We start from the raw sequence: 27508 nt of genomic DNA on the forward strand, positions 1-27508 counted from the left end.
AGCAGTGCCTACAGTGTGAATGGATATATATGTTTATGTCTCTGCATATGTATTTGTCTGTTGGTATGTGTGTGTGTGCTTTGTGTGTCTGTGATCAGGAGAGGAGATAAGGGGGAAGGCAGTTTGAAAGCTGCAATTCCGTAATCAGAATATTGCAGTGAATAAGTATTTATATTGCAGCTGTTGGAGCTGCTTCTTCTATAGAAGTGCACTGTGGCATGGGGGGAGGGGGGCATTTATCTTCCACCTCCCACCAGATACAGAAACTTCACTTGTAAAGCACAGAAAGCCCCTTTGGATCAACTTTTCCCTTCCTGTGACTAGAGCTGCCTCCCAGTCCTTTGTCACCACTGCCTTTCCATTGGCAGGATCCTAAATACAGCCTCTGCCACTGGTTACACTGGGCACAGGCAGGGCGGGGGGACTACAGAAGTGCAGACAAAGGTTTTATGTTTATTAGATTCTTAATATACCGCCTTACTGTGGAACAACCAGAGTGGTTTACATAATGTCCAGCATAGGTGGAGGTGACTCATCTGTTTGGGGAGGCTAAAGTGGCTGGGGCTAGATGAGGTCATAGGGTGGGGCTATGGTCAGGGTATGGGACAGAATGGAACTGAGCAGAGCAAGTTTAAATCCTTGGAGCAGGGGTGGGGGGTGGGCAACACCTTTCTCAGCAGTAAAAGGATGGTGGAGCATTTTTGAACACTGTGAAGAACGAGTTCTTCATCGTGTAGCTCTGGTGCAGCTGTATCAGCTGCCTTCCCAGTACCTCAGTAATATGCATACTGAATACACTCCAAGAATTATGTGCCAAAAGAAAATAATGCACTAAAATAATACAACATATTAAACAGAACAATATTTCCAGTATTCTGGAAATATATACATGCACTTTAACATAGATTCATAAACCCTCCAGAGAGAAGAAAATACCTACTGCATCTTAATATAACTCTTACTTAGCTACAATTGAAAAAAAAAAAAAAGCCAGAACTAAATCCAAATCCAAAATTCAGTACTAGGCATACTGTGAAGTAATACAAAACCTTACAAATCAGGACCTATATAACAATTCTACTAAACCCATAACACTAACCTCTAGGAGTCATACAAGGTCCTTCCTAGAAAAAAACAACGTAAACATTGCAGTGGATAGAAGAACATCAATATACCTACAAGAAAACTATACAAGCTGGTTTAGTACAGATCAGTCCTATACAGACATTTAATGCTATCACAATACCCAGCCTTTTTCACACACGAATACAGGCAGACTCTCATCAAGTATAGAATAAGCAACCACAAACTAAAATTAGAAATATGTAGACAAAAATTAAACTGAACTCCAAGAAGCCATATTCTATATACAATGCAACACCATAGAAACAGAACCAGTAACACGTCCCTGTGTACCGTACAAAATATAGAGAGCAAATATAAATTTCAGAAACTGACACATTCCAATTGCTACATTAAAAATTAGCAAAACAAAAACAGAAAATAAGGTGATACCTTCTTATTGGACTAACCTATTACATTTTTTGTTAGTTTTCGGAGGCCAAAACCTCCTTCTTTAAGTCAGGATAAGCATACTATTACAGCACATCAGAGGTAGAGAACTAGGTTTTGATCTCCAAAAGCTAGTCAAAAAATATTTATTAACTTTAAAAGTGGATTAACATGCTACTGCATTACTTCATCCTAAATTAAAAATACAATTATTTTCTACTTTTGCTGACTGGCTATTTAGTTTTTCTAATGGTGTTGGTCCTGGTCTCTGGTTACTGCTTTCCTGTCTTCTTTTAACTCTCTTTTCAAGGTTTTCCTGTCCATATGCCATTTTTTCTCTCCTTCTGTCTTCTTCAATCAGCTTTCCATCTCTTTTCCTCACTCTGGCCTACTCATTCTCCTTTCTCTTATTTCCCAGTTTTTCACTAACTCTTTCTCTCTACTCTTGCCATCCAGCATCTTCTCTGTCTCCCACCACCATCCAGCATCACCTCTCCTCTCTCTCTCCCCCCTGCCAGCTAGCATCCCCTCTCTTGTCTCTCTATCTCTCCCCTCCACCATCCAATATCACCTGTCTCTTTCCCTTAACCTCACCATCCAGCATTGCCCTGTCTGTCTGTCTCTGTCTCCCCCACAACCAGAATTGCCTCTGCCTTTCTCACCTCCTACCATCTAGCATCTCCCCTCTGTCTCTTCCTGCATCCAGCATCTTCTCTGTCTCTCCTTCCCCTCATCTAACATCTCCACTATGTCTCTGCACATACACCCATCCCTCTGTCATCCTGCATTACCTGTCTGTCTCCCCCTGGTATGCAGCAATGACCATCTCTCCCTCACTCTCTCTCTCTTACATCTGCTTCCTACACCATTCAGCATTGCCCCTGCCTACCTCTCTTCCCCCATCCAGTCTCTCTCTCCTATGCAGTATGTCTCTCATTCTCTCCAGCTCATAGCCTTTGTCTTCCTCCTTTTATCCAGCATTGCCCCCTCTCGCTCTCTCTTTCTCCCATTCATCCCTGCCCTGCAGCACAGTTTTGCTTCCTCCCTCCTGTTGTACCTCAGTCGGGCTCATGCTAATAAATAACCATAGAAGACTACCAGGCTCATTTTCAAAAGAGAAGGACGCCCATCTTTCGACACAAATCGGAAGATGGGCGTAACTCCAGAAAGGGTCATCCAAATCGGTATAATCGAAAGCCGATTTTGGACGTCCCCAACTGCTTTCCGTCGCAGGGATGGCCAAAGTTCAAGGGGGCGTATCAGAGGCATAGCGAAGGCGGGACGGGTGCGCCTAACATATGGATGTCCTCGACCCATAATGGAAAAAAAGGGCATCCCTGACGATCACTTGGACGACTTTACCTGGTCCTGTTTTTCTTATGACCAAGGCACAAAAAGGTCTTTAAAAATATTGATTGCCAGCCTCTATGCCAGCCTCAAATGTCATATTCAGTTCCATCACAGCAGTATGCAGGTCCCTGGAGCAGTTTTAGTAAGTGCAGTGCACTTCAGGCAGGCGGACCCAGGCCCATCCCCCTCCCTACGTGTTACGTTTGTGGAGGAAACAGCGAGCCCTCCAAAACCCACCAGAAACCCACTGTACCCACTTTTTTGTGCCCCCTTCACCTGTAAGGGCTATGGTAGTGGTGTACAGTTGTGGGTAGTGGGTTTTAGGGGGGGTTGGGGGGCTCAGCACACAAGGTAAGGGAGCTATGTTCCTGGGAGCATTTTATGAAGTCCACTGCAATGCCCCCTAGGGTGCCCGGTTGGTGTCCTGGCATGTCAGGGGGACCAGTGCACTAGAAATGCTGGCTCCACCCATGACCAAAGGGCATGCATTTGGTCATTTCTGAGATGGGCATCCTTGGTTTTCATTATCACGGAAAATCAGAAACGACCAAGTCTAGGGACGACCATCTCTAAGGACAACCTAAATTTCAAGATTTGGGTGTCCCCGACCTTATTATCGAAACAAAAGATGGACATCCATCTTGTTTCAATAATACGGGATTCCCTGCCCCTCCATCGGGACGTTTTGCAAGGACGTCCTCAACAAAACCTGAGCGTCCCTTTCGATTATGCCCCTCCATGGGAACTTGCTCTCTGCAGCATCACTAATGCTTTCTGTGCCGGTCCCGGAAGTGTATACTAAACAGGAAGCAGTTGCAGTGCTAAACAGGAAGCACTAATGGTACTGCAGACAGTCAGATCCCGTGGTCTTCTATGGTTCTTTATTAGTGCAATAGGAAGGAGGGGACAAAATGTGCTGCAGGGTGGGAGTTAATGAGAGGAGAGAAGGAGCAGGTCTGGTGGGCAGGGAAGGTTGCGGTTCAGGATGTGGAGGCTTAGTCTTCCCAAGCCTCTTATATGGGATGCCTATGATGTTTAGACATATTACCCGTCCTTTTACCTTCTGAACATTAATATAAAATTCTGCTGACTTCTGAAAAAAGGCAGACAGTTGGCAATCTTAACCTCCTGAGTCCTCTGCATATGCCACAGGGCACCTCTCCCCAAACATATGTGTGATATAAATTGTGTGCCAAGCTTTCCAATAATCTGGCCCTGCCCATGGCAACATATGTTGCTTGACAATATGCAAAGAGCCATATTTTCAAAGCACTTAGACTTACAAAGTTTTATAGTAACCCCATATATGATAGTAGCCAATAAGAAAATTATCTGAATAACTGAAATAGTTTCAGAGTAGAATTAATAACAAATAAAAATGAAATAAAGGGATAGGGAGATATTAACATTCCCTGTGTGAGCATATGTAGAGTCTGCATGTGTTTTTGTGTGTATTTATCTCTTTTATGTTGTGTGGGTGTGTTGATCATGTATTGTGTCTGTGGGGGAAGTAACTGGGGTTGGAGAACACTTGTGGGATGGCATGTTTGAGGGGGAGGGGGCAGTTGTGGGTGGATAAGTTTTTGGAGTGGGTCAATTTGGGGGTGTTGGGTCAGTTGCATGTAGGATAGTTTGTTGGTCTGGGGTACTTTATAGGGGTTTATTTTTCATGAGCGTGGCAGTTTGTGGGGTAGTGGGGTAGTTGTGGTAGCATTTTTTGGAGGTGGGGCACTTTACAAGGCAGTTTGGCAATTGCCAGGGATATACTGTATGTTATGTAACTGCTAAATTTAATTCTATTTAAGTTTCCATTCTGCAGGAGCTAGAACTCCTTTTCCCATAGAAATGCATTGGGCCATATTTTAGGGGACTCATTTCTCTGGAACCCATGGTTTGACTTGGCCCATTTTTAAACTCAGTTTGTATTTGTCCTTTCTCCTAGCAAAATTCCCTTTCTTTCCTGTTTTCTTCTTCTTTGTGGAATGATTGGTACTACACTGTCTATTTTGGTGTTCCTTTCTAATATGTTCTTTATACATAATTTTTAACCTGTAAACCGCTTAGGCCATGTAGGGAATTGGGGGGGGGGGGGGGGGGGGGTCATCAGCAGGCTTACTGCTTGCTAAACAGGGAGTACTGCCGGGCTACCGCAGCAGCCCAGTGGTAGTTCCCACCCCCAGCATGCGCCTATTCTGGTGTTACAAAAATATGTTTATTTTTGTAGTGCCGGTGTTTATCCAGCTGTAATCGAGCAGTGCCGCATGCTGCTCGGTTACTGTTTGGTTAGAGTGGGAGCCTTTACTGCCACCTTTATGGATGGAGGTGTTTCTCCCTGAAATGGCCAGTACTTCATTTCTTTTTAAAAAAAAAACATCTTTTTACCCGCTGTGGTAAGAGGGGGCCTCAGCAAGCTGAAGCCAGCGCAGGCCCCCTTTTGCCATAGCTTAGTAAAAGGACCTTCAGTATCGGGGTGCCTAACATTTTAGTAACTGCATTTTCCTAATATTTTTGTAATTGTGGCCATCTAAATTCAGCAGACCATGTGTACACCTCTTGCATTTATGCACTATGGATTAGATTTTATATATCATGCCTAAAACATTGGCGCCGAAACAAAGTATGCCTAGGCATTTTCCCCTCTGAATAATGAAACAAGGGTTACCTGTAAGATTTATTTCATCCCCCTCCCTAATTATTCTGTGTGCTGTTTTCAATCCTTGCTAACTAGATCAGGCTGCAGGGTAACTTTGTGAAACTGTGCAAGGACAGCCATGAGACCCACACGCCTCCTGTCTAGACTGGAACAAACATGTTTACGCATTTTGCATGATTTGTTGGGAAAGCGATGGGAGAAGAGGAAGTGGACCCTTCACTGAGACAGATGTGAGTGGGGGTGGAGAAGGTTATAGAAACTTGCTTAAGTTCTTGGGGAGGGAGGTGCATCATGAGAATGGAACAAAACAAATGTTTTTTTGTATTTTTGCTGACCAATGTTAAGGTCATGTCTAAGGCAAGATACTGAACAAGACAGCTTAAGAATTTGTTACAAGCTTTTAGTAGATAAGAACATATATATACAGTGGTCCAATGTAATTAAGATAACTTTTAGATTTTATATTAATCTTTGGGTCAGATTTCCTGTGTTTGAACTGTTTGAAACCACATTATATTTAGATAGTGAAAAGGGGAAGTTGGAAAAGTCTGCTAGCGGTCAGCTTGTACAGCAAAAATAACAGTTACAGTTTGGATTTGTGATACAAAAACTGCTGAAGTAGCATTGAGGAGGAATTTGTGACAAATGTATGGGTGGGAGAGAAGTTTCTAGTAGTTGGGTGACATCAGCATGTGTGATCAGATGGTTGGTTAGTGGGATGTGCTAAGACGGTAATTAATTTCCAGATTATTGTATAATATATATTGTATAAATGTGAGTGACAGACTAGGGCTTAGGGGCCTCTATAATCATTTCTTTTCTATATTTCTGACTTGCAATGGCCTCTGCTTGAGCCACTATTTACTTGTCTCCAGAATAAACTTTTCTTTTTATTTAAATTCTGAGTATTATTTATCTTATTAGTATAAGAAATCCAAGGATGTGAGTGCTCCAGCTGTAGTCAGTTGGGGTAAATTGTCTGGGGTGATTGTCTAATGTGTGATAATCGTAATCAGACCCCCACACAGCCAACAATGTCATTTTAGTGTTATATCAAGTTTTTAATAAACTGTAAACTGTATTTTTATACTTTTTTTTTTTCTCATATCCCAAGTTTCATCTCATTCCATTCATTATTCTCTGATACAGATACTGGAGCTCCCTTTCCCATGGAAATGCACTGGGTCATTTTTGTTTGGAGGGGTTATATCTCTGGAACCCCCTGTTCGATTTGGCCCATTTTCAAACTGTGAATAGTTTTTACCTCATACTATATTGCATCCCATTCTACTACATTTTTTGGAAAGTTATTTTGTCCCCAGATGGATAAACAGTGACAGGCAGACAGATGGGCAGATAGACATTTCCAAATCCTTTTGTATAGTTCTTTCCAACTTCCATTGGGTTGGAAAGAAGAAAAATCAGACCAAATGACAAATCAGGCCAATAAATACCCCAAGACTGTGAACTAAACGGCTGATATTCAGCCTGTGGGAGAGTCCGGATATTCAATGCTGGGCCATTTCCAGTGATTGACATTGAATATCCGTCTTTTTTCCAGCCAGTTTAAACTTAACTGGCCAAGTTGATATTCAACGCTGGCTGGTTAAGTTTATAGCAGGCAAAGATAGGACTGCTATTTAGGTGTTCCTATTTGGCTGCTAAATTTAGCCAGCAATATGCTGAATATTTGCAGCTCCCTGGTTATATTGCGCTGTATAGCTGGTTAGCCGCTATCACCCGGGTTCCATATATTGCACCTAGCATTCTGTGCCTAAATATAAGCGTATTATATAACAATGCATGTAACTTACTTGGCTTAACAAGCCAATCAGCATTAACAGCACTTAAGAAGCAATAATGAGCACTAATTAGCAATAATTAGAATTTACGTGCATAACTCACTAAGCGTATACTGTAATAAGCTGCGCATTTCATGGGTTTTCCCAAATTTACTTGAACTGTTTTAGAATATGGCCCAGTTCTCATAAATCTACATGCAGGGATTTACACAACAATTTTGTTGATGTAAATGGAGGCACTGGGCTATCAACTAAGTGTATTCTATATACCACAAATAAATATTACAGAATACACTTAGGCGAGAATGATTTTCAAGTGGATTTTCCAGGCATCATATATAGAATCTCCCCCTATGTGCTGAGTGCTAATATTCAGCAGAGATAAATGACTATCTTGCACTGAATATCAGAACTTAGCTGCTTAAGTGCTATTTAACTGGCTAGGAGCCATTCCTGGCCGGTTAAATAGCACTGAATATTGGCCAGTAATTCTTTAGGGACAACTGGATTAGGAGAGCATTTTTTTCTATCCTAACTACATGAATAGTGGATGAATATCACCGTTATCTGTATACCCAGACAGAAAGCTCTCTGCCCTTGCACTATGGGCTAGATTCTATAAATGGCACCCAAAGATAGGCACCAAAATGTTGTGTGCTAAATTAATATTCTGTAAAGGGGGCTTTGCGTGAAGCGACCTTTACAGAATACGAGCTTAGCACACATTTTCCCCAGGATTCTATATATATGGCACCCAAAGCTGCAAGCACAAATTTGGGCACATGCTCAATTCGTGTATGCAATTTTAGGGGCCCTTTTACTAAGATGTAGTAAAAAGGGCCCTGAGCTAGCGGCAGGGGCTGATTTTGCCGAGCTCTGAGGCCATTTTTACCACAGTGGGTAAAAAGGCTGAAAAAAGACATGGTCATGTGGTAAGATTATTCTTACCTCATGGCCATGTTGGAGGAGCACTTAACGCCACCCATTGAGGTGGTGGTAAGGGTTCCCACGCTAACCCAGTGGTAACCGGGTAGAACGCAGCGCTGCCCAATTACCGCTGGGTAACCCTCTGTGGAAATAATTTTTGAATATTTCTGCTAGTGCTGGAAATGCTGTACGCCGGGGGTGGAACTACCACAGGCGTCTGCATTGGGCCAGCGATAGGTCCAGATTGGTGTGTGATAAGCCCACAGTGGGCTTACCGCCGCTTAACAAAAAGGCCCCTGACTGAGCCAATAATTGGATGCTAACAATTACTGGCATTAATTGGCAACAATTTGGATTTGCACATGCATCTTGCTATACCCTATTCTATAATGAAGTGTGTGCAAATATTTAGCATGTAACTGAAAAGGGGGCATGGCCATGGGAGGGTCATGGGCAATACTAAAGATGCATGCAGTATTGTAGAATTTGGGGGGGGGGGGAGGGGGTTCTTTCATTTCAGTATTTATATACCGCTTAGACCTAAGTGGTTTACAGTTTCATTTTACAGGTACTGGGTCTGTCCCTAGTAGTTTCACAATCTAAGTAGTACATTGTACTACTGTTGTACCTGCGGCAACGGAGGGTTAAGTGACTTGCCCAGCATCATATGGAGCTACAGAGGGAATTGAACCCGGTTCCCCAGGATCTCAACCCACTGCCAACCATCAGGCAGCAGTGGGAATTGAACCCAGTTCCCCAGGTCCGCAACCCACTGTGCTAACCATTTGGCCACTCCTCCACTCCTAAGCCTAATTTATGTGCAAGGATTTACACCAGGTTTCAGTTGGAGTAAATCCTCGTGCTCAAAGTTGGGCATGATCCTGGCACTGTGCACTATTTTATAAATGGTGCCCAACTTAGATTATCGTTTATAGAATGGGGCTTAGTGCGCAATTTTTTCGGTACCCAAATTTGGGCGCCATTTACTGAATCTAGTCCTTTACGCCTAACTTTGGGCACAAGCATTTATGCCTGCCAAAGGCTAGTGTAAATGCTCTCGCCCAACTGATGGCAGTTAGGTGTGCAAATAAAGGTATTCTATAACATCGTGCCTAATTTCCGGGAACATCCCTAACCTGCCCATGTCCCTCCTATGGCCATGTCCCTGTTGGAGTTGCAAACTATAAAATTTAGGACAGTCCTGTGCATAACTCCTAATTAGCTCAAAATTAACGTCCCGACACTCTACAATTATTTTAGTGAGCAAGCTTACTTATTGGTGTACATAGACCTCAGAAGAGACTCATTTCACACAAGGTACAATGCCTTGTGACTCGTTCTCATCGTCATCGGTCTACACTTTAATGCTAACTTAGCTCTTATTTTAACTTTACTCTTTTTCTAAATTTCAATTTAAACAACATATCTGTAAGGACCCCGGCCAACATGGGCCATGTTTCACATTACTGCATCAGGGCTGGCGCTTAATTTGCCATAGCTAATTTTGCCGCTACCATCTTGTCAGTACCTTGTGTGAAACGAGTCATTTCTGAAGTCTAGTATGCACTCCAATAAGTAAGCTTGGAAGAACTGTTGCTCACTAAAATAACTATAGTGCACTGGGATGTTAATAAAATTTGAGTGACCAGACAATTCAGCTAACTTCTAATTACTGTCAATTCCATGCTTGTTAACATCAATTACTGATTGTTAGCACCTAGTTAACTGGTTTATGCAGGGATCTGCAATCCACAACCAATTTTGCATGCCCAACTTTGAGCGAAGTATACAGAATCCGGCAGAAAATGAATAGTGCTGTGCCAGTCAGTAAGAATTTTAGCGGCAGTATTCTGATAGTGGAGCTGGAAATTCACAGGTGAATATGTTTAGTGGCCACTGCTAAACTTGCAAGTGCTTTGGAGTATCCAACTGAAGGCAGCAAATTTAAGAAAAGCATCTAGCATTTTAGTATCCAGTCCAAGGCAAAAGTAGAAATGTGCATTTGTCTTTGAACTGGGTGACAGCTGACTTAGAAATGTTGAAGTAAATATTCAGCCGATGGCCGTGAGCGTTTTGCTGACCACAGCCAGTATTATTACTGGATATTCAATGCTTCAGCAATGAATAAACAGTTTATGTGGTGCCAGATAACACATAGCCAGTTAAGTCAATATTCAAAACTTAATCAGCCATGGGATGCTGCGTAAAGATAGGACTGTGTTTTATGTGGTCCCATTTACACGGTTACCCTGGCCAGTTAATATCAGCACTTAACTGCTCAAGAGCCAACTCTACCCGCAGTACGTCCTCAATACAGCTGGCTTTCACTTAGGTACTAAGGGGAAAATTCTATATATGGAACCTACAAAATCAGCGCTGAAATCAGTGTAGACTAAGCATATTCTATCATCGGAGCCTAGATTTAGGCGCAGTATACAGAATATGATTAGTTGATATATCAGTGCCTAAATCTGCTCGCATCCATTTACACCAACAAAATCCTGACCTAAAGCCCTGCACGTAGATGTAGGCGCCATATTCTATAACTATGCGTGTAAATTTTCAAACATCCACAAAATGCCCATTTCTCCGCCAATAACCACACCCCCTTTAGCCTGTGTGTGTTAGAAGTTAAGTGCACTTCATTACAGAATACGCTTATTGAGTTGTGCACGTAAATTCTAATCAGTGCCAATTAGTGCTTATTATTGCTTAAGTGCTATTATCAGCGCTCATTAGCTTGTTAAGTTATAAACATTGTTATGGAATCTGCGCTGATTTTGGCGCAGATCTCTAAGCACACTATATAGAATCCAGGGATAACCAGTGCGCACCAAAGGTGGGGCAGTCAGCCTTGGGTGCACGCTGCAAGGGGGTGCAGGGAGCAGCTACATGGCTGTCAGCTCCGCCAGTTCCCTGATCCCTCTGACGTTACTCCTTGTTCTAGGGCAGGGAACTGGTGGAGCCGACAGCTGTGCGACTTCACCTTGCACCCCCAGGGGGTGGAGGTGATGTATGGGGGAGGGTGTCATGATTTGTGTGTGGGGGGGTGATTCACCAAGGGGGCACAGCGGCGATCTGCCCTGGGTGGCAGCCAACCTAGAAACACTACTGGAGGTAACCACTAATTTTCAGTAGCAATAACTGGTTAAGTGCCGCTGAAAATTTTGAGATAGTCCCAAACAAGCGATTTAACTGGTTAGCGGCCGTTTCTGGCTGGTTAAAATCATTTTGAATATTGACCAGGTTCTGTTCTGTTAATTCTCATAATTTAATCGACTTTCTTTCAATAACAGAACAACAAGGCAGTGTTCAATGTCCAAAGTTGAGGTTTTTTTGTTTTTTAATTTGAGTTTTAATCCAGGCTTCCATTCACTTTCATTCAGAAAGGCTTTTGAAAATTATTTCTATGAAAATTACTAAACCTTTAAAAATATACATAGTAGCAGAGACATAGACTATATGGCCCGTCTAGTATGCCCAGTAACTACTATCTGATGTTATACCCTTTTTTTGTGTGGGTCTTAAAATAAATAAATAAACAGCCATACAGTGATAAATGATGTTCAGTCTAGCCAATTTTGTTCTTCTTAAGACTAAGATAAAAAGTGACATCAAGAAAATAGTAGAAAGCCAGAGATGTGCACTCTCCTTTCCTCCCACCGTCTCGCAAGCTGTTCAAACTGCCATTTGAGCGTGGTTCATTTAGTTTACAAATGTGCCTTTCATCCCTGTTGAACATATAGAACAGCATTTTACATGCTCAAGTACACTGTTATAAAAGGGGGTACATGCACATAACCCTGAGATGGATGTCGGGCAGAGTTGTGAGATACCAATATAACATAAAATGTACAAGACCCAAAAACATTCAGGTTAGGGAAATATGCAAAGGAAGATTTTAGAAAGCACCTAGAAATCGGAATTGAGACAGGCAGGTCAAGACATACAATTCCGTTAGAATTTAGAGAAGGATTGGCTGATGTAGAGCCTTTTCTAAATATATATAGTAATGGACATATATGTGCTGACTACAGTTCTTTTTACAAAGCTGCGGCAAAAGGGGGCCTGCACTGGCATCACTGTGTGTTTTTGATGCGCCCAAGGCCCACTTTTACCGCAGCAGGTAAAAGACAGGTCTTTGCTTTTTTCAAGCACTTGCCGCATGACCATTTCAGGGGGGAGCACTTACCACCACCAATTTAGGTGGTAGTAAGGACTCTAGCATTAATCAGGCGGTAACCGGGCAGACCCATTTTGCAATTGTCAACAACTACAATATCAATGGAGGCTAAGGAGCGGAGGAGTGGCCTAGTGGTTAGAGCACTGGTCTTGCAATCCAGAGGTGGCCGGTTCAAATCCTGTTGCTGCTCCTTGTGATCTTGGGCAAGTTACTTAACCCTCCATTGCCTCAGGTACAAACTTAGATTGTGAGCCCTCCTGGGACAGAGAAATATCCAGAGTACCTGAATGTAACTCACCTTGAGCTACTACTGAAAAAGTTATGAGCAAAATCTAAATAAATAACTAATAAAATGTGGCAAGTGCACATCTAAGTATCAGCATATACACACATATGCTGGTATTTGATTTGTGCTCAGTTGCTTGAGAACCATAGAGCACCTGGCAAAAAGGTCTGTTCCCCCTGAGGAAGCAGTAAAATACTGCAAAACACTGGCTGACATTGGGGTGACCTGATCTGCTAAGTAGCTTGCAATAAGCCTTTTATAAAAACTATAAAAGAAATGTATAATGTGAATAAATTAGACTAAATGTTAGAAGGTGGAAGGTTTTTTTTTAGCCTGTGATGGATGTTGGACAGGTTGAAAAATGTTTTGTGCCTGTGATAATCTTAGGCTTTTCCTTCCAATATTAAGTGATAATATTGAAAGTATTTTGGTCTTGAGAACTGTTTGAATACTGAACACATATAGAGTGAAGATTTTGTTGTATTGATATTGTTGGTATTCAGACCAGGGAGAATAAAACAGAGTGGAGACAGCAAAGTATGGAGGTGTGACCACAGGTCCACAGGGCACAATTTTTATTGGCTGACCCGACATGGCTGTAATTTGGCACAGTGCCTGTGTCAGGGGTCAAAACAGGAGATGCCTTATTGGTTAGATCAGCTTCCAACACAGCACTCACAAAATGGCAAATGCCTTATTGCTTGGAGGTGAGCAAGATCCCTGACAGACAGCATTTTAATTTAGTTCCTGAGAGTGGTGTCTATCAGGACCTTGCTTACCTCAAATCAATAAGTCACTTGCTGATTTATAAGTGCTGTGTTGGAATCTGAACTCAGAGAGCTAACCAATAAGGCATATGCTGTTTTGACTACTGATGCAGGCATTGTCCTGAAACACAGCTGTGTTGGGTCATCCAGTAAAGATTTTGCCCTTTGGACCTTTGGTCAGGCATCCATTCTTTCCCGTCTCCGCTCTGTGCTGTCCTCAGAAGTATCTCTGGAAGTCTTTTCTTTTTTGTTTATTATTGTTGCTTGTTGGTATTTCAGAACATACACATATAAATGCCAGTACCTAGATGTGTATGTCTGACATTTTAGAAACCTACATGTCTATGCTGTCCCAATTAGTTCAAAGCCCACAATCATTGGCACTATCAATTTCAGAGGGCGGGGGGGGGGGGGGGGGGCAACACTAAGGGATTAAAGGGGTGACCTCCCTTAATCCCTCCTGTACAGAGCTGCCCATACTAAGAGCTTTTATAAAACTTAGATGACTCCCTGGGAATAGCTATAAATTCTGATGTTGAGATTAATAAATGTACATCCCCCTGTGAAATAGGAAATACACATGTATTTTTAGCCCCCATGCAAAACACACCCAGACCACACCCCCTTGCCATATGCACGTATTTCGGAGTTACATGTGCAAATCCCAGCTTTCTAAAATCAAATTTTCTATATTAGAGACAAGCGTGTAAATACCAGTATTTGAATGTAGAAATTGTGAACAGGACTTCCAATAAACACCAGACTTCCAGAACGAATGAATTATGCTCTTCACTGGGGAACACTCATTCATTCGTGCACATAAACATTTTGAGAAAGGAACCTCAAATATTAATTACTGCATAACTGACTAGAATACAGGATATCCGCACAAGCTTTGGAGGTCCATTTGCATCTGCCTCGGAGTAGACGTAGACATGTGCACCTGTTTTCCCTGGGATAATTTGATGAAGGCACATAGGTGCACGGAGAGACAGGCACATGGGACTGGATTCAGTAAATGGTGCTCAACATTTGGCACAGAAAAAAAAACCAATCAGCACTGAACAGTATTCTGTAACAGATGTTGTGGTATTGGTACCCTGTACAGAATAGCGCGTAGCACAGGAGCCACATCCAATTTTAAGCGTGAGGATTTACACCAACTGAAATCTGGTGTAAGTCATGGTGCTTAAGGGCCCTTTTTACCAAGCTGCGGCAAAAGGGGGCCAGCGCTGGTGTGTCTTTTACACTCGCGCCAAGGCCCCTTTTTACCGCAGCTGGTAAAAGGGAAGTCTCACCTTCCTGCAGGAAATGGCCGTGCAGCAAGTAAAGCACTTGCCACGTGGCCATTTCAGAGGGGAGCTCTTACCGCCATCCACTGAGGTGGTGGTAAGGGCTCCCATGTTAACCTGGCGGTAACCGGGCAGTGCACGGCACTGCCCAATTACTGCCATGTACGCTCCGGCGCTGCAAAAATAAATGTTTGTAGCACCAGAAATCACGGTGCACTGGGGTGGGAAGTACCACTGGGCTGCTACGGTAGCCCGGTGGTACTTCCTGTATAGCGAGCGGTAAGCCCGCGTTGGGCTTACCACCGCTTAGTAAAAGGAGCTCTACATTAAGCATTAATCCTCAGTATTCAGTAATACTGCACACATCATAGGGATGCCACTGACCCACCGATGCCCCCTTGGGTTGCATGCTATAAGATTTGCATGTGGATTCTAGAGAATAGCGCTTAGCAAGATGTGCACACAAATCAAAAAATGTTGCCAATTAACACCAATAATTTATTTATTTGTTACATTTGTATCCCACATTATCCCACCTATTTGCAGGTTCAATGTGGCTTACATAGTACCATAAAGGCGTTCGCCAATTCTGGTATAAACAGTTACACAGTGATGTTGTGGTAGAATGAGGTTCATGTGGAACAGACATATTAGGGAATCGTATAGAGGAAGAGTTACGTTATGTCCATTACGTGTTTTGGTTTCGTAGTGTTGCAGGGTTCAGGCATTTAAGTTGGGTCGGTAGGGTATGCCTTTTTGAACAGGTTTTTAGTGATTTCCGGAAGTTTAGGTGGTTATACGTTGTTTTCACGGCTTTTGGTAAAGTGTTCCATAGTTGTGTGCTTATGTAGGAAAAGCTGGATACATGAGTTGATTTGTATTTGAGTCCTTTGCAGCTTGATTGTTAGCACCCAATTATAAGTGCTAATTGGCACCCCAGCCAGTTTATTTGTACATGTGTCCCAGGATAGCACGCAGTTTTGCATGTGGAAATTTGTGCACCATCCATAGAATCCAGCCAGTGGAGGGGGGGGGGAGTAATTCTAATAGATGGCATTTATTTATTAGGTGCCACCTATTAAGAGCAGAAGCGTAGCCAGCTTTTGATGTCAGGGGGAGCAGACCTTTTCTAAAAAAAAAAAAAAAAGGCATCAGTGTGAAGCTGAAGGACTGATCCGCATAGGCACTATTTTATTCAAAATCTGTTTGGGGGAGCAGTTGCTCCCCTTGCACCCCACCTAGCTACGCCTGAAAAGTAGGCACTTCAATTATGCATTAATGCAAGCACTTATGCCAGCCACAGAGCTGGTGAACCTGCTTGCACCTAGATTAGGGGTGTTGGCAAGTAAAACACAGTATTCTATAATTTATGCACATAAGTGTGTGGCCTGCCCACGTGCCACTTGAACCCCACCCATAGCCTGATTATTGGCATTTACCCATGCATGTTCATATACACACATGAAAGACTAGAATACTGGCATTTACATATATACTTGCCATCTAAATCTAGGTAGCTGCTTCTAAGCTTGCCCCCAAAGTTGTCCATATGCACCCCCCTGTGCCTTCTCTGCCCTGGTACTCTGCTATAAATTTACGTCCTACCCTCGGTACTAAAAGGAGTGAAATGTACCATTATGCTGAGATCTTTCCATCTGCAGAACACAGACAAGGCAGGGAGATCAGCACATGTCTCGATCTGCCTGAAGAAGAGGGCCATCAAGCAGGGCCTTTATCCTTACTCCATTCCATCTGGGTCTCATCAGGGTGCCATCCCATACAGCCTCTCTTCACAGCTTGTCCCAGTCTTGTCTCACTGGGGAGCCTCTTTGTTTCCTCCATCTCTGAGTTTTTCAAACCACTCTTGTGATCCCAAAACCAGCTCAAAGATTCAAGATATTCCCAAGGTAAAGCTGCATAAATGAAATGCCTAGTATACGCACATTTTTCTTATTCATTGTGGGCACCTGGCAACTCTGACTGACTGTGGGGTCACCAAGACAGCATGGGAGCCCTGCTCCCTGTCATTCAGCTCTTTATCAGGAAGCTGTATGCATGTGGCTTTCATTATGCTCAGCCCCTTTTACTTTTTTACTTCTTCTCTCTCCCTCCCTCCCCCCCCCATCTCATCAGGGAACTATTATACTCAACCACATATATTTATTTATTTATTTATTTACAAAGCATCATTCATTCATTCACTCTAATTTATTAATCAGTTCCCTTAAAAGCCTGAAGCAATTCACAATACAAAATACCCACCAGTCCTCTCATTACAAAATCATAAAAAGAGGAGCATTCTAACATCCTTATATTGCTAACTAGCTCATGAATAATAATCCCAACCAATCAGCACATAGCTGTTTCCCATCACCTAATATACAATGATCTTTACAATCTTATGATCCCTATCTATAGCATGAATGCTTACCTAAACAACCAATACTTTATCAAGCATCAGAACTATAGATCAGAGGTTTTCAACCCAGTTCTTAGGGCATATCCAGACACTTGGGGGTTTCAGGATATCCCCATTGAATTCAATGGAGATGTCCTGAAAACCCTGACTGGCTGGGTGTGCCCCGAGGACTGGGTTGAAAATCCCTGCTATAGATAGTCAGAACAACATCCTCAGTGACAGCATTCCACCAAGAGGGGCCCAAAATTGAAAGCTCATCCTATCCAGTTGAGCCTCACCCAAACCTGGGATCACCAATCAATATCTGCAGCTGATCTCAGCCAACAACCCAGCACATACTTTTCAAGTTTATTACCCAAATAAGCTGCGCTGACTCACATTATAGTTTAAAAATAGTTGTTAACATTTAAAAGGAACACCAAAATCAATAGGCAACTAATGTAATTACTGAAGCATAGCAGAGACACGGTCATAGGGATGCAATCCTCTGAAAATTCTAGCCATAGTATTTTGTAGAATCTGTAATATTTTAAAAGATCCTGGTGGAAGACTTGCATCAGCAGAGTTGCAATAGTCTAATCTCATTAAGACATCGCCAACACTACAGTCGCAAAATCTTAAAAAGACAATACGATCACAATTGTTGTAATATGCCAAGCTATACAACACATGATTGACTCACAGCAGAGCCTTGGCAACACAGATTTAGAAAGAATCAAGCCACATCCCAAGATCCTTTACCCATAATACCCATGGAATACAACTATTATCTAAACAGATATTTATATCTTGGGGTGGGGGGGAGTCTCTTGCCCCCAATTCACATCACCTTCATTTTAAAGACATTCAACTTTAATTGATGTTTCTGGAGCCAAACAGCAATCTTTTCAAATGATTCAGTCTCCTCAGCCCTCATTCCCTTCTTTAACAGGGCAAAGTATTTGTACGTCATCTGCAAACAGGTAATAATAGGTGCAACCCAATTCTTTCAGCACATCACATAAAGGTGTAATATATAGATTGAATAGCAAGGGAGATATAATGGAGCTTGGTAGAATTCAATTTCCAGCTCTGGGAGGTATATGGACCTACCACCACCTGCTCTAAAATATGCCAAAACTGATCCCCCACTCTCTACCATCCATAGCTGATTGAAAAGCAAATTATGGCTGTGTTAAAAGCAGCATTAAATCAATAAAAAAAATTGAACTGTATCCTGGCACCCTATTCACTTTGCAGAGCAGATCAACAAGTGCTGATTACAGTACAGCCCCCCACCCCCCCCCCCCCCATATCTCATAGGAAACAATCAGTTTCTTTTACTTCTCCCCTCCCTTGATCCATCATACTCAGCCTCTTAATTCCCTTTCCTCCAGATCTCATCATGAAGCCATCACATCCAGCCTCTTTTACCTCTTCCTCGCTCTCCCTCAATCTCATCACAGAACCATCACACTCAGCCACTTTTACTACCTCCCTCCAATCCCCCATCTCATCAGAGAGCTAACACACCAGGCCCCAATGCTCAAAAGTAAATGTGGGCGCTAGAGACCATTAGCGCCATCCTAGCGCCCACATTTACTTGCGCAGAATGTTCAGAGGCTTGGAGCACGGGAACAAATGAGCGCGCAGACAATGCAAGTAGCATGCTAATACACTCAAGCTCATTTTAATGAGGTCATTTTGTATTCCTCCCCAATGCTCAGAAAAGAGCATCCGACACAAAACTGCCTTACCGCTGCAAAAAATAACACCAGGTTGGAGCAGCCGTTAGGGGTTTGAAGAGAGGATTTCTCATGACTCCCATGCTTCTCTCATGATTCTTTCTGCAAAATCTGCTGTTTTTGTTTTGAAAGCAGAAGGAAGCCTGTGTAAGCCCTTAAGCACTGGTTGTGAGAAACCGCAAACCCCAGCAAAAACACACATTGGTGTCTGGTTCCTGTGCCTAAATATAAGCGTCCAAGCTAATAAAAATTAAAAACACTTATATTTAGGCCGCAGAAAACAGACACCAACATGTGCTTCATGTTCGGGTTTTACCAGGCGCATGTGACCAATCGCCAAGCTTACCGCAGAACTCTTCTGCATAAGTGCCAAGCACAATCCTCCTGTACCAAAGCACAATCCAGATGCAAACATGGGGCAGGCCATTAGCACTGGACTAGTGCCAACATTGGTGAGCACAGTGTGCTCTCAGAGGCTCTAGTGTAGGAAACAAGCACACCAAAGATTTATTTATTTAGATTTTGCTCACACCTTTTTCAGTAGTAGCTCAAGGTGAGTTACATTCATATACACTGGATATTTATCTGTCCCAGGAGAGCTCACAATCTAAGTTTGTACCTGAGGCAATGGAGGGTGGGTTAAGTGACTTGCCCAAGATCACAAGGAGCAGCAGTGGGATTTGAACCAGCCACCTCTGGATTGCAAGACCAGTGCTCTAACCACTAGGCAACTCCTCCACTCCACTCCAAAGATTAGCACAAATAGCATGCAAATGTAGTCAAATGAATATTAATGAGGTCATTGCCTATTCCCTCCCAATGCTCAGAGAAACAGCACACAAAACAAAGCTGCCCTTACTGCTGAAAAAATAATGCCAGCTCAGAGCAGGCATTAGGGTGTTTGAAACAAGGATTTCTCATGATTCTTTTTTTAAACTCTGCTACTTTTTCATTTAATTTCGAAGTAGAAGGAAACCTGTGCAAGCCCTTAAACCAGTGGTTGCCAAACTTTTTCAGTTCACAGCACCCTTCATGTCCGAGCAATTTTTCGCTGCATCCCCCCCCAAGCCACACAGATCTTCCCCCCCCCACCCCGGCCACACAGGTCTCCATCTTTTTCTCTGTACAAATATAACAGTGCTAGGGTGTCCCTATCACCAGTCCCTCCAATTGACACACTGATTATGATTTTTAACAAATTACTACTCTATGAAAAGTTATTCCCTTATTATACTTCCTCTTTTTTTTTGTTACATTTGTACCCCACACTTTCCCACTCATGGCAGGCTCAATGTGGCTTACATATACAGGTACTTATTTGTACCTGGGGCAATGAAGGGTTTAAGTGACTTGCCCAGAGTCACAAGGAGCTGCCTGTGCCTGAAGTGGGAATTGAACTCAGTTTGCCAGGACCAAAGTCCACCACCCTAACCACCAGGCCACTCCTCCAATGCTATACATCAGTGTGCTGCACAAACATGTTTAAAAATATAAGTGAGATTAAATAAAAAATACTACCAAAAATAAAGAATGACAACTTGAATGCAGCAACTCATAGGTTTGCTTGATTTGTTTTGAATGGGAAGGGAAACACAGACTGACTATTGGCTTAAACGTTTTGACTTCATCCTGTCTCCTGTTTTCATCCAACCTCCTTGGCAGTCACCTCTATAAGTCCCAAAGGCCATCTGCTCCCTATCCCCAGTGGCCACGACAAAACCCCTCCCCAAAAAACAAGCGAAGAGCCGCAGTAGCCTTCAGGCATGCGCTGTCGGCTCTGCTGGTCCTCTGCTGGTCCTCTGCCCCTGCTGACATCAGCTTCCAGTTCAGGGGGCAGAGGACCAGCAGAACTGACAGCACGTGCTTTAAGGCCGCTGCAGGGCTGCGCTTGCTTTTTTTGTTTGTTTTTCTGCCACTGCTGACTGCAGTAGCAGTTCGGGCAGGAGGGAGGTCAGGATTTGCCGCAGCACCCCAGAGAGTTCACTGTGGTGCACCAGGGTGCCAGGGCATACAGTTTGGGAAACACTGCCCAAGTGTTAGTGAGAAACAAATGTTTGCGAGTCAGAGCAAACCTAAAAGTGAAAGCATACATTGGTGCCTGTTTCCTGTGCTTAAATATAAGCCTTCCAAGTTTAAAAAAAATTGAAAAGCTTATATTTAAAGGCGCAAAAAACAAACGCCAATGTGTGTGCTTCATGTTTGGGTTTGCCTGGTGCATGTGGACAGGTGCTGAACTTACTGCAAAACTCTTCTGTCCATGTCCAAGCACGTCCCCCCTCCTTGCTTTTGCTTTAACAGCGCACATATGATTTGCATACCATTTCCTTTGAGCATTGGTGAGCTAATTATCTGAGCTGTTCCACCAGTATAGTTTCTGTGCTGTTGGCTTATATAAGTACATAAGTAGTGCCATACTGGGAAAGACCAAAGGTCCATCTAGCCCAGCATCCTGTCACCAACAGTGGCCAATCCAGGTCAAGGGCACCTGGCACGCTCCCCAAACGTAAAAACATTCCAGACAAGTTATACCTAAAAATGCGGAATTTTTTCCAAGTCCATTTAATAGCGGTCTATGGACTTGTCCTTTAGGAATCTATCTAACCCCTTTTTAAACTCCGTCAAGCTAACCGCCCATACCACGTTCTCCGGCAATGAATTCCAGAGTCTAATTACACGTTGGGTGAAGAAAAATTTTCTCCGATTCGTTTTAAATTTACCACACTGTAGCTTCAACTCATGCCCTCTAGTCCTAGTATTTTTGGATAGCGTGAACAGTCGCTTCACATCCACCCGATCCATTCCACTCATTATTTTATACACTTCTATCATATCTCCCCTCAGCCGTCTCTTCTCCAAGCTGAAAAGCCCTAGCCTTCTCAGCCTCTCTTCATAGGAAAGTCGTCCCATCCCCACTATCATTTCGTCGCCCTTCGCTGTACCTTTTCCAATTCTACTATATCTTTTTTGAGATACGGAGACCAGTACTGAACACAATACTCCAGGTGCGGTCGCACCATGGAGCGATACAACGGCATTATAACATCCGCACACCTGGACTCCATACCCTTCCTAATAACACCCAACATTCTATTCGCTTTCCTAGCCGCAGCAGCACACTGAGCAGAAGGTTTCAGCGTATCATCGACGACGACACCCAGATCCCTTTCTTGATCCGTAACTCCTAACGCGGAACCTTGCAAGACGTAGCTATAATTCGGGTTCCTCTTACCCACATGCATCACTTTGCACTTGTCAACATTGAACTTCATCTGCCACTTGCACGCCCATTCTCCCAGTCTCGCAAGGTCCTCCTGTAATCGTTCACATTCCTCCTGCGACTTGACGACCCTGAATAATTTTGTGTCATCGGCGAATTTAATTACCTCACTAGTTATTCCCATCTCTAGGTCATTTATAAATACATTAAAAGAAACGGACCCAGCACAGACCCCTGCGGGACCCCACTAACTACCCTCCTCCACTGAGAATACTGGCCACGCAATCCTACTCTCTGCTTCCTATCTTTCAACCAGTTCTTAATCCATAATAATACCCTACCTCCGATTCCATGACTCTGCAATTTCTTCAGGAGTCTTTCGTGCGGCACTTTGTCAAACGCCTTCTGAAAATCCAGATATACAATATCAACCGGCTCCCCATTGTCCACATGTTTGCTTACCCCCTCAAAAAAAAATGCATTAGATTGGTGAGGCAAGACTTCCCTTCACTAAATCCGTGCTGACTTTGTCTCATCAGTCCATGTTTTTGTATATGCTCTGCAATTTTATTCTTAATAATAGCCTCCACCATCTTGCCCGGCACCGACGTCAGACTCACCGGTCTATAATTACCGCGGGAGTTCTGAGCATCGGGGCATCAACCTCTTTTACCTGCTCTATGTGAATGTAACTGGCCTTGAGCTACAATTGAAAAAGGCATGTGTCTAATTCAAATAAATAAATAGATACATCCCTGGATTATAAATGCTTGTTTTATGGTATCTGTAGCCTTCCCCTATTCTCAAATCTTTAACCCCCAGTTCTAGAGCCTCCTTTCCACTGAAAATAGGTTTGCATTCTTTCTATCACTTAGAATGAGCACAAGCTTGGATACACAGATTTATGACACTACCGAGGTGCCCTGTGAGGCCTATTCTGAACTTCTTTTACTGCACTCCTAAAGCAAAGCACTTAATTCAGCTCCTGCCAGCGCTAAGATCACTCTCATCCTGGCCACCTTCCTCTGGAAAGACTGGGTTCTTGCTGCAGTGCCCTGGGGCTTCTCCCCAGTCCAGCCTGGCTGCAGTTCTGAGGGGATTTTCCAGGTCATCTTATGTAGTACGTTCAAAGAATGCTCTGTTTCAGGAAGAAGCAGTAACACCACAGGTTCCAGTGGGCCTGCAGGACAAAAAAAAATGCCCAGGCAGCTACTACTGAATGTAATTGTTCTTTTACAAGCAAAGATAAAATGGGAGGACCACACACTGGCAAGGAAGGTTACAGAACTGGATTTAGACTCTCTTTTTTGAAAGAGGCTGCAGAAATTCAGTATCCTTCAGTACACAGCTCTTATGTCCTGTGGGTTTGGCCTCAGCTTTCTCTGCATGTTGTTGAAGTCTCCTGCAGTATTTACAGACCTTGCGCTCTCTGCACATTGCTGAAATATCCTACAGTATTTTCAGCCCATGTGCTCTCTGCACATCACTGGAGTATACTATTTTCAGCCCCGCGCTCTCTGCAAGTTGAAAATGGGTATGGTCATGGGCATTTCTAAAATCTACATGCGTTGTTATAGAATACACTTGCTCTGCGCCTAATTTAGGCATCAGGATTTACACCATAAATAGCTGCGACTAAATTTAGCCATGTGGAGAGGCGCTCGGTGAATTCTATAAACTGCGTGGAAATTTAAGCCTATTCTATAAAATTTAGGCATACTTTACAGAATCCTAGGTGGATGCTTGGAATGCCCTCCCGCGGGAGGTGGTGGAGATGAAAACGGTAACGGAATTCAAACATGCGTGGGATATGCGTAAAGGAATCCTGTGCAGCAGGAATGGATCCTCAGAAGCTTAGCTGAAATTGGGTGGCGGAGCAGGAGGGGGGAAGAGGGGTTGGTGGTTGGGAGGCTAGGATAGGGGAGGGCAGACTTATACGGTCTGTACCAGAGCCGGTGATGGGAGACGGGACTGGTGGTTGGGAGGTGGGAAATACTGCTGGGCAGACTTATACGGTCTGTGCCCTGAAAAAGACAGGTACAAATTCAAGATATGAGTTTATCTTGGGCAGACTAGATGGACCATGCAGGTCTTTTTCTGCCGTCATCTACTATGTTACTATGAGGCATATTTTCAAAGCACTTAGCCTTCCAAAGTTCCATAGGTTTCTATGGAACTTTGGAAGGCTAAGTGCTTTGAAAATATGCCTCTATGTATTTTTTTTCACGCGTGAATTTTCAGTCACCATATATAGAATCTAGTTTTATGTGCTACCCGTGCCAAATTTTCAGCATGGAAATGAGTTCTAATGGATACAAGGCACCAAAATGGGGCAGAAACGGCAGATCCATATGAAAACACACTTACACACCCATTTATAGAATAGCACCTAATTGTTTTCGCATGGCCATGGAGGGGCATGGACAGGTCAGGGCAGTGCTGCATAGTAACTAAGTAAATGTAACTAGTTACTGTACTTAAGAAAAAATTGGGTCACTTTTACTTGTAAAGAAGTACAGGAAACATTTTTTACATTTTGTTAAGTAATAGTTTCCCCAGTTTTTACTTCTTTTATAATAATGCTTGCAGTGAAAAGTAATAGGCAAGATGTAAATGACAGTTCTTCAGTAAACCATGTAAAACAGCTGGAACAGAATTTTGCTATTGCAAACCTCAGCATGCTGTTCAGTGGAGTTGCCTGTGTTTGTTGAACTGGTTACTGGTCTCCACAAACAGAACAGCGATGATTGGGTCACTTTGAAACAGAGATGAGACTGAAGCTGATAGAGACATATGTCTGTTCACCAAGAATTGCTATCACAACGTACTGCTGGTCATCCCATGGAAAATTCTACATTGGAGTGACTGTCCACTGGATTGACAGTCTTTAGAGAGGAAGTCTTCTTGTCTTGACTTGAGAGTTCCCACACATTTGACATTTTTGCATTAGATGAAAATGTGTTAGAACAACAACAGACAATGATTCCAATATTGTGAAAGCCTTCTCTGTAATTGGACATCATGACAATGATAATGAAGGTGAAGATGCAAATGATAAACTGGACAGAACTATTTCTAATGCAGATAATGACAGTGATGATGATAAAGGCATTCTTTGCCATAAGGAAATCAAGTGTTTCGGACAGATTCCCCTGATCAATACCTGCAGACCCAGTCAAAAGACACCAGCAATATTGCAGCCTGGCCTGATTTGAACAAACTTTTATTAGACGGAACAATCCACTTCCTGCTAATGCAGTTGTTGAACACTTCCCACCCCCCATTTACAAAGCAGTGGTAGCGGCTGCCATGCAGTAATGCCAACACAGCCCATTCACTTTGATTGGGCTGTGTCGGCATTACCGCACCAGCAGCCGCTAGCACGGCTTTGTAAAAGAGGAGGTTTACTAGCTGTGCTGACTCACATAAGTGGCAGTCATTTTCAAAATCTAGCTTTAATGAAAGCAAAGTGGATTGAATTATAAAACAATAAAGCTGATGGGATTAAAAAAAACATTAACAATAGATTCATTCATTTTAGTGGTGGTACTTTTATTTTTACTCAAAAAGTATTATATTAGGAAATAACTTTTTTACTTTCACGTAGGTAATTTTTTTAATTTGCTCTTCACAGTACTTTTACTCAAGTATTAAAATTTACATTTATTTTTACTTTTACTTAAGTACTTTGACCTAGTACTTTCAACAACACTGGTCAGGGCGTTCCCTTAAAATATGCATAGGGGTATATTTACTAAGGCATGCTGTAGGTGTGTTAGCATTTTTGATGCACATTAAATGCTAATGTGCCAATAGGAATGTAATGTGCCTTAACTTTCACGGCACATTAAAAACAGTAATGTCCCTTAATAAACATACCCCGTAGTGTTATAGAATAGTGAGGATCCACATCCAACCTGTACACCTGGTTTCAGTTGGTGTTAACTCCTTGTGCCCAAAGTTAAGTGTGGATCCCAGCGCTATGTACTATTCTATAGAAGGCGCCTATCCTGGAATTCCCGTTATAGAATAGTGTTGATTTTTTTCCGCGCCAAAGTTTGAGCACCATTTACTGAATCCAGCCCTATAGGGCCGGATTCTATATATGGCGCCTAGGAAAATCTGTGCAAAAAAAAAACATTTCCATCTAAGCATATTCTACAAGTGGTGCCTAGATGTAGGCGTGGTATATAGAACATGCTTAGTTGATATCCTAGCACCTAAAACTATGCACCTCCATTTACAACAATGAAAACATGGTGTAAATCCCAGCACGTAGATTTAGGTACAGAGGGCCATATTCTATAACAACGGGTGTAAATTTTGAAATGCCCATGAAACACCCATTTCCCCGCCCATAACCACGCCCCTTTTTGGCTGTATATATTAAAATTTAGGTGCAGTGCATTACAGAATACGTTTAGGTCGTTGTGTATGTAAATTCTAATTATTGCCAATTAGTGCTCATTATTGTCATTATTGCTTAAGTACTGTTAACAATGTTGATTGGCTTGTTAAGCCAATTAAGTTACACACATTGTTACAGAATACGCTGGATTTCAATATGGATCTCTAGGCGTGCTATACAGAATCTGGGGGATAGTGCTATACATGCATGTGTGTAGAGGGAAGAGAAGGAATACTTCTGTATGGGCAAATTTTGGAGTAGCTAAGCAGAAATGCAGTTGATGGCATATTACATTGTTCTCTTCACAGCTGAGAGCTCAGAGGCACTTTCTCCCCAGGGGAAATAGGGCAAAACATTAACCCTACACATTCTCAAGAGCCTCATGAAGTTTCTAGATGTCATAAATGAGTGCTTCGTGGAGCAGCTGGTCTTGGAAGTGATGAAAAGGGAATTACTTTAGATCTAGTCTTGACTGGAGAATCTGGTGTGACTATAATGAAGGTGGAGCTTCCTGGCAATAGTGATCACAGTATGATGGCATTTATCATAATCACTGAAAGGAGGACACTAAAGAAAACTACTAGTTCAGCATTTAATTAGAATCAAAAGAACATAAGAATAGCCATACTAAGTCAGGCCAATGGTCCATCCAGCTCACTATCCTATTTTTAACAGTGGCCAACCCAGGACACAAATACCTGACAGAAACCCATATAGTAGCAACATTCCATACTGCTCATTCCAGGGCAGGCACTGGTTTCTTCTATGTCTATCTCAATAGCAGACTTTGGACTTTTCGTCCAGGAACTTGTCCAAACCTTTTTCAAGCCCAGATACACTAACTGCTGTTACCACTATCCCCTAGTTTTTCTACTTTACATAGACCTCAATCACAACCCCCTCAACTATCTCATTACCAAGCTGAAGAGCCCTAACCTCTTTAGCCTTTCTTGATATGAGAGGAGTTC

General features: G+C 42.7%; 1 long non-coding RNA gene across 1 annotated transcript; it reads right to left on the minus strand.

Moving 5' to 3' along the window:
* Positions 1-1900: 1900 nt before the first annotated feature.
* Positions 1901-27508, minus strand: LOC115479639. Its single transcript, XR_003943731.1, has 5 exons — positions 27458-27508; positions 25377-25379; positions 21720-21765; positions 18284-18289; positions 1901-1912 (listed from the first exon to the last, which is right to left on the minus strand). It is a non-coding gene; the product is annotated as an uncharacterized LOC115479639 (long non-coding RNA).

The sequence above is a fragment of the Microcaecilia unicolor genome, chromosome 11 (genome assembly GCF_901765095.1).
Source record: "Microcaecilia unicolor chromosome 11, aMicUni1.1, whole genome shotgun sequence".
In the NCBI taxonomy this organism is placed as follows: Eukaryota; Metazoa; Chordata; class Amphibia; order Gymnophiona; family Siphonopidae; genus Microcaecilia; species Microcaecilia unicolor.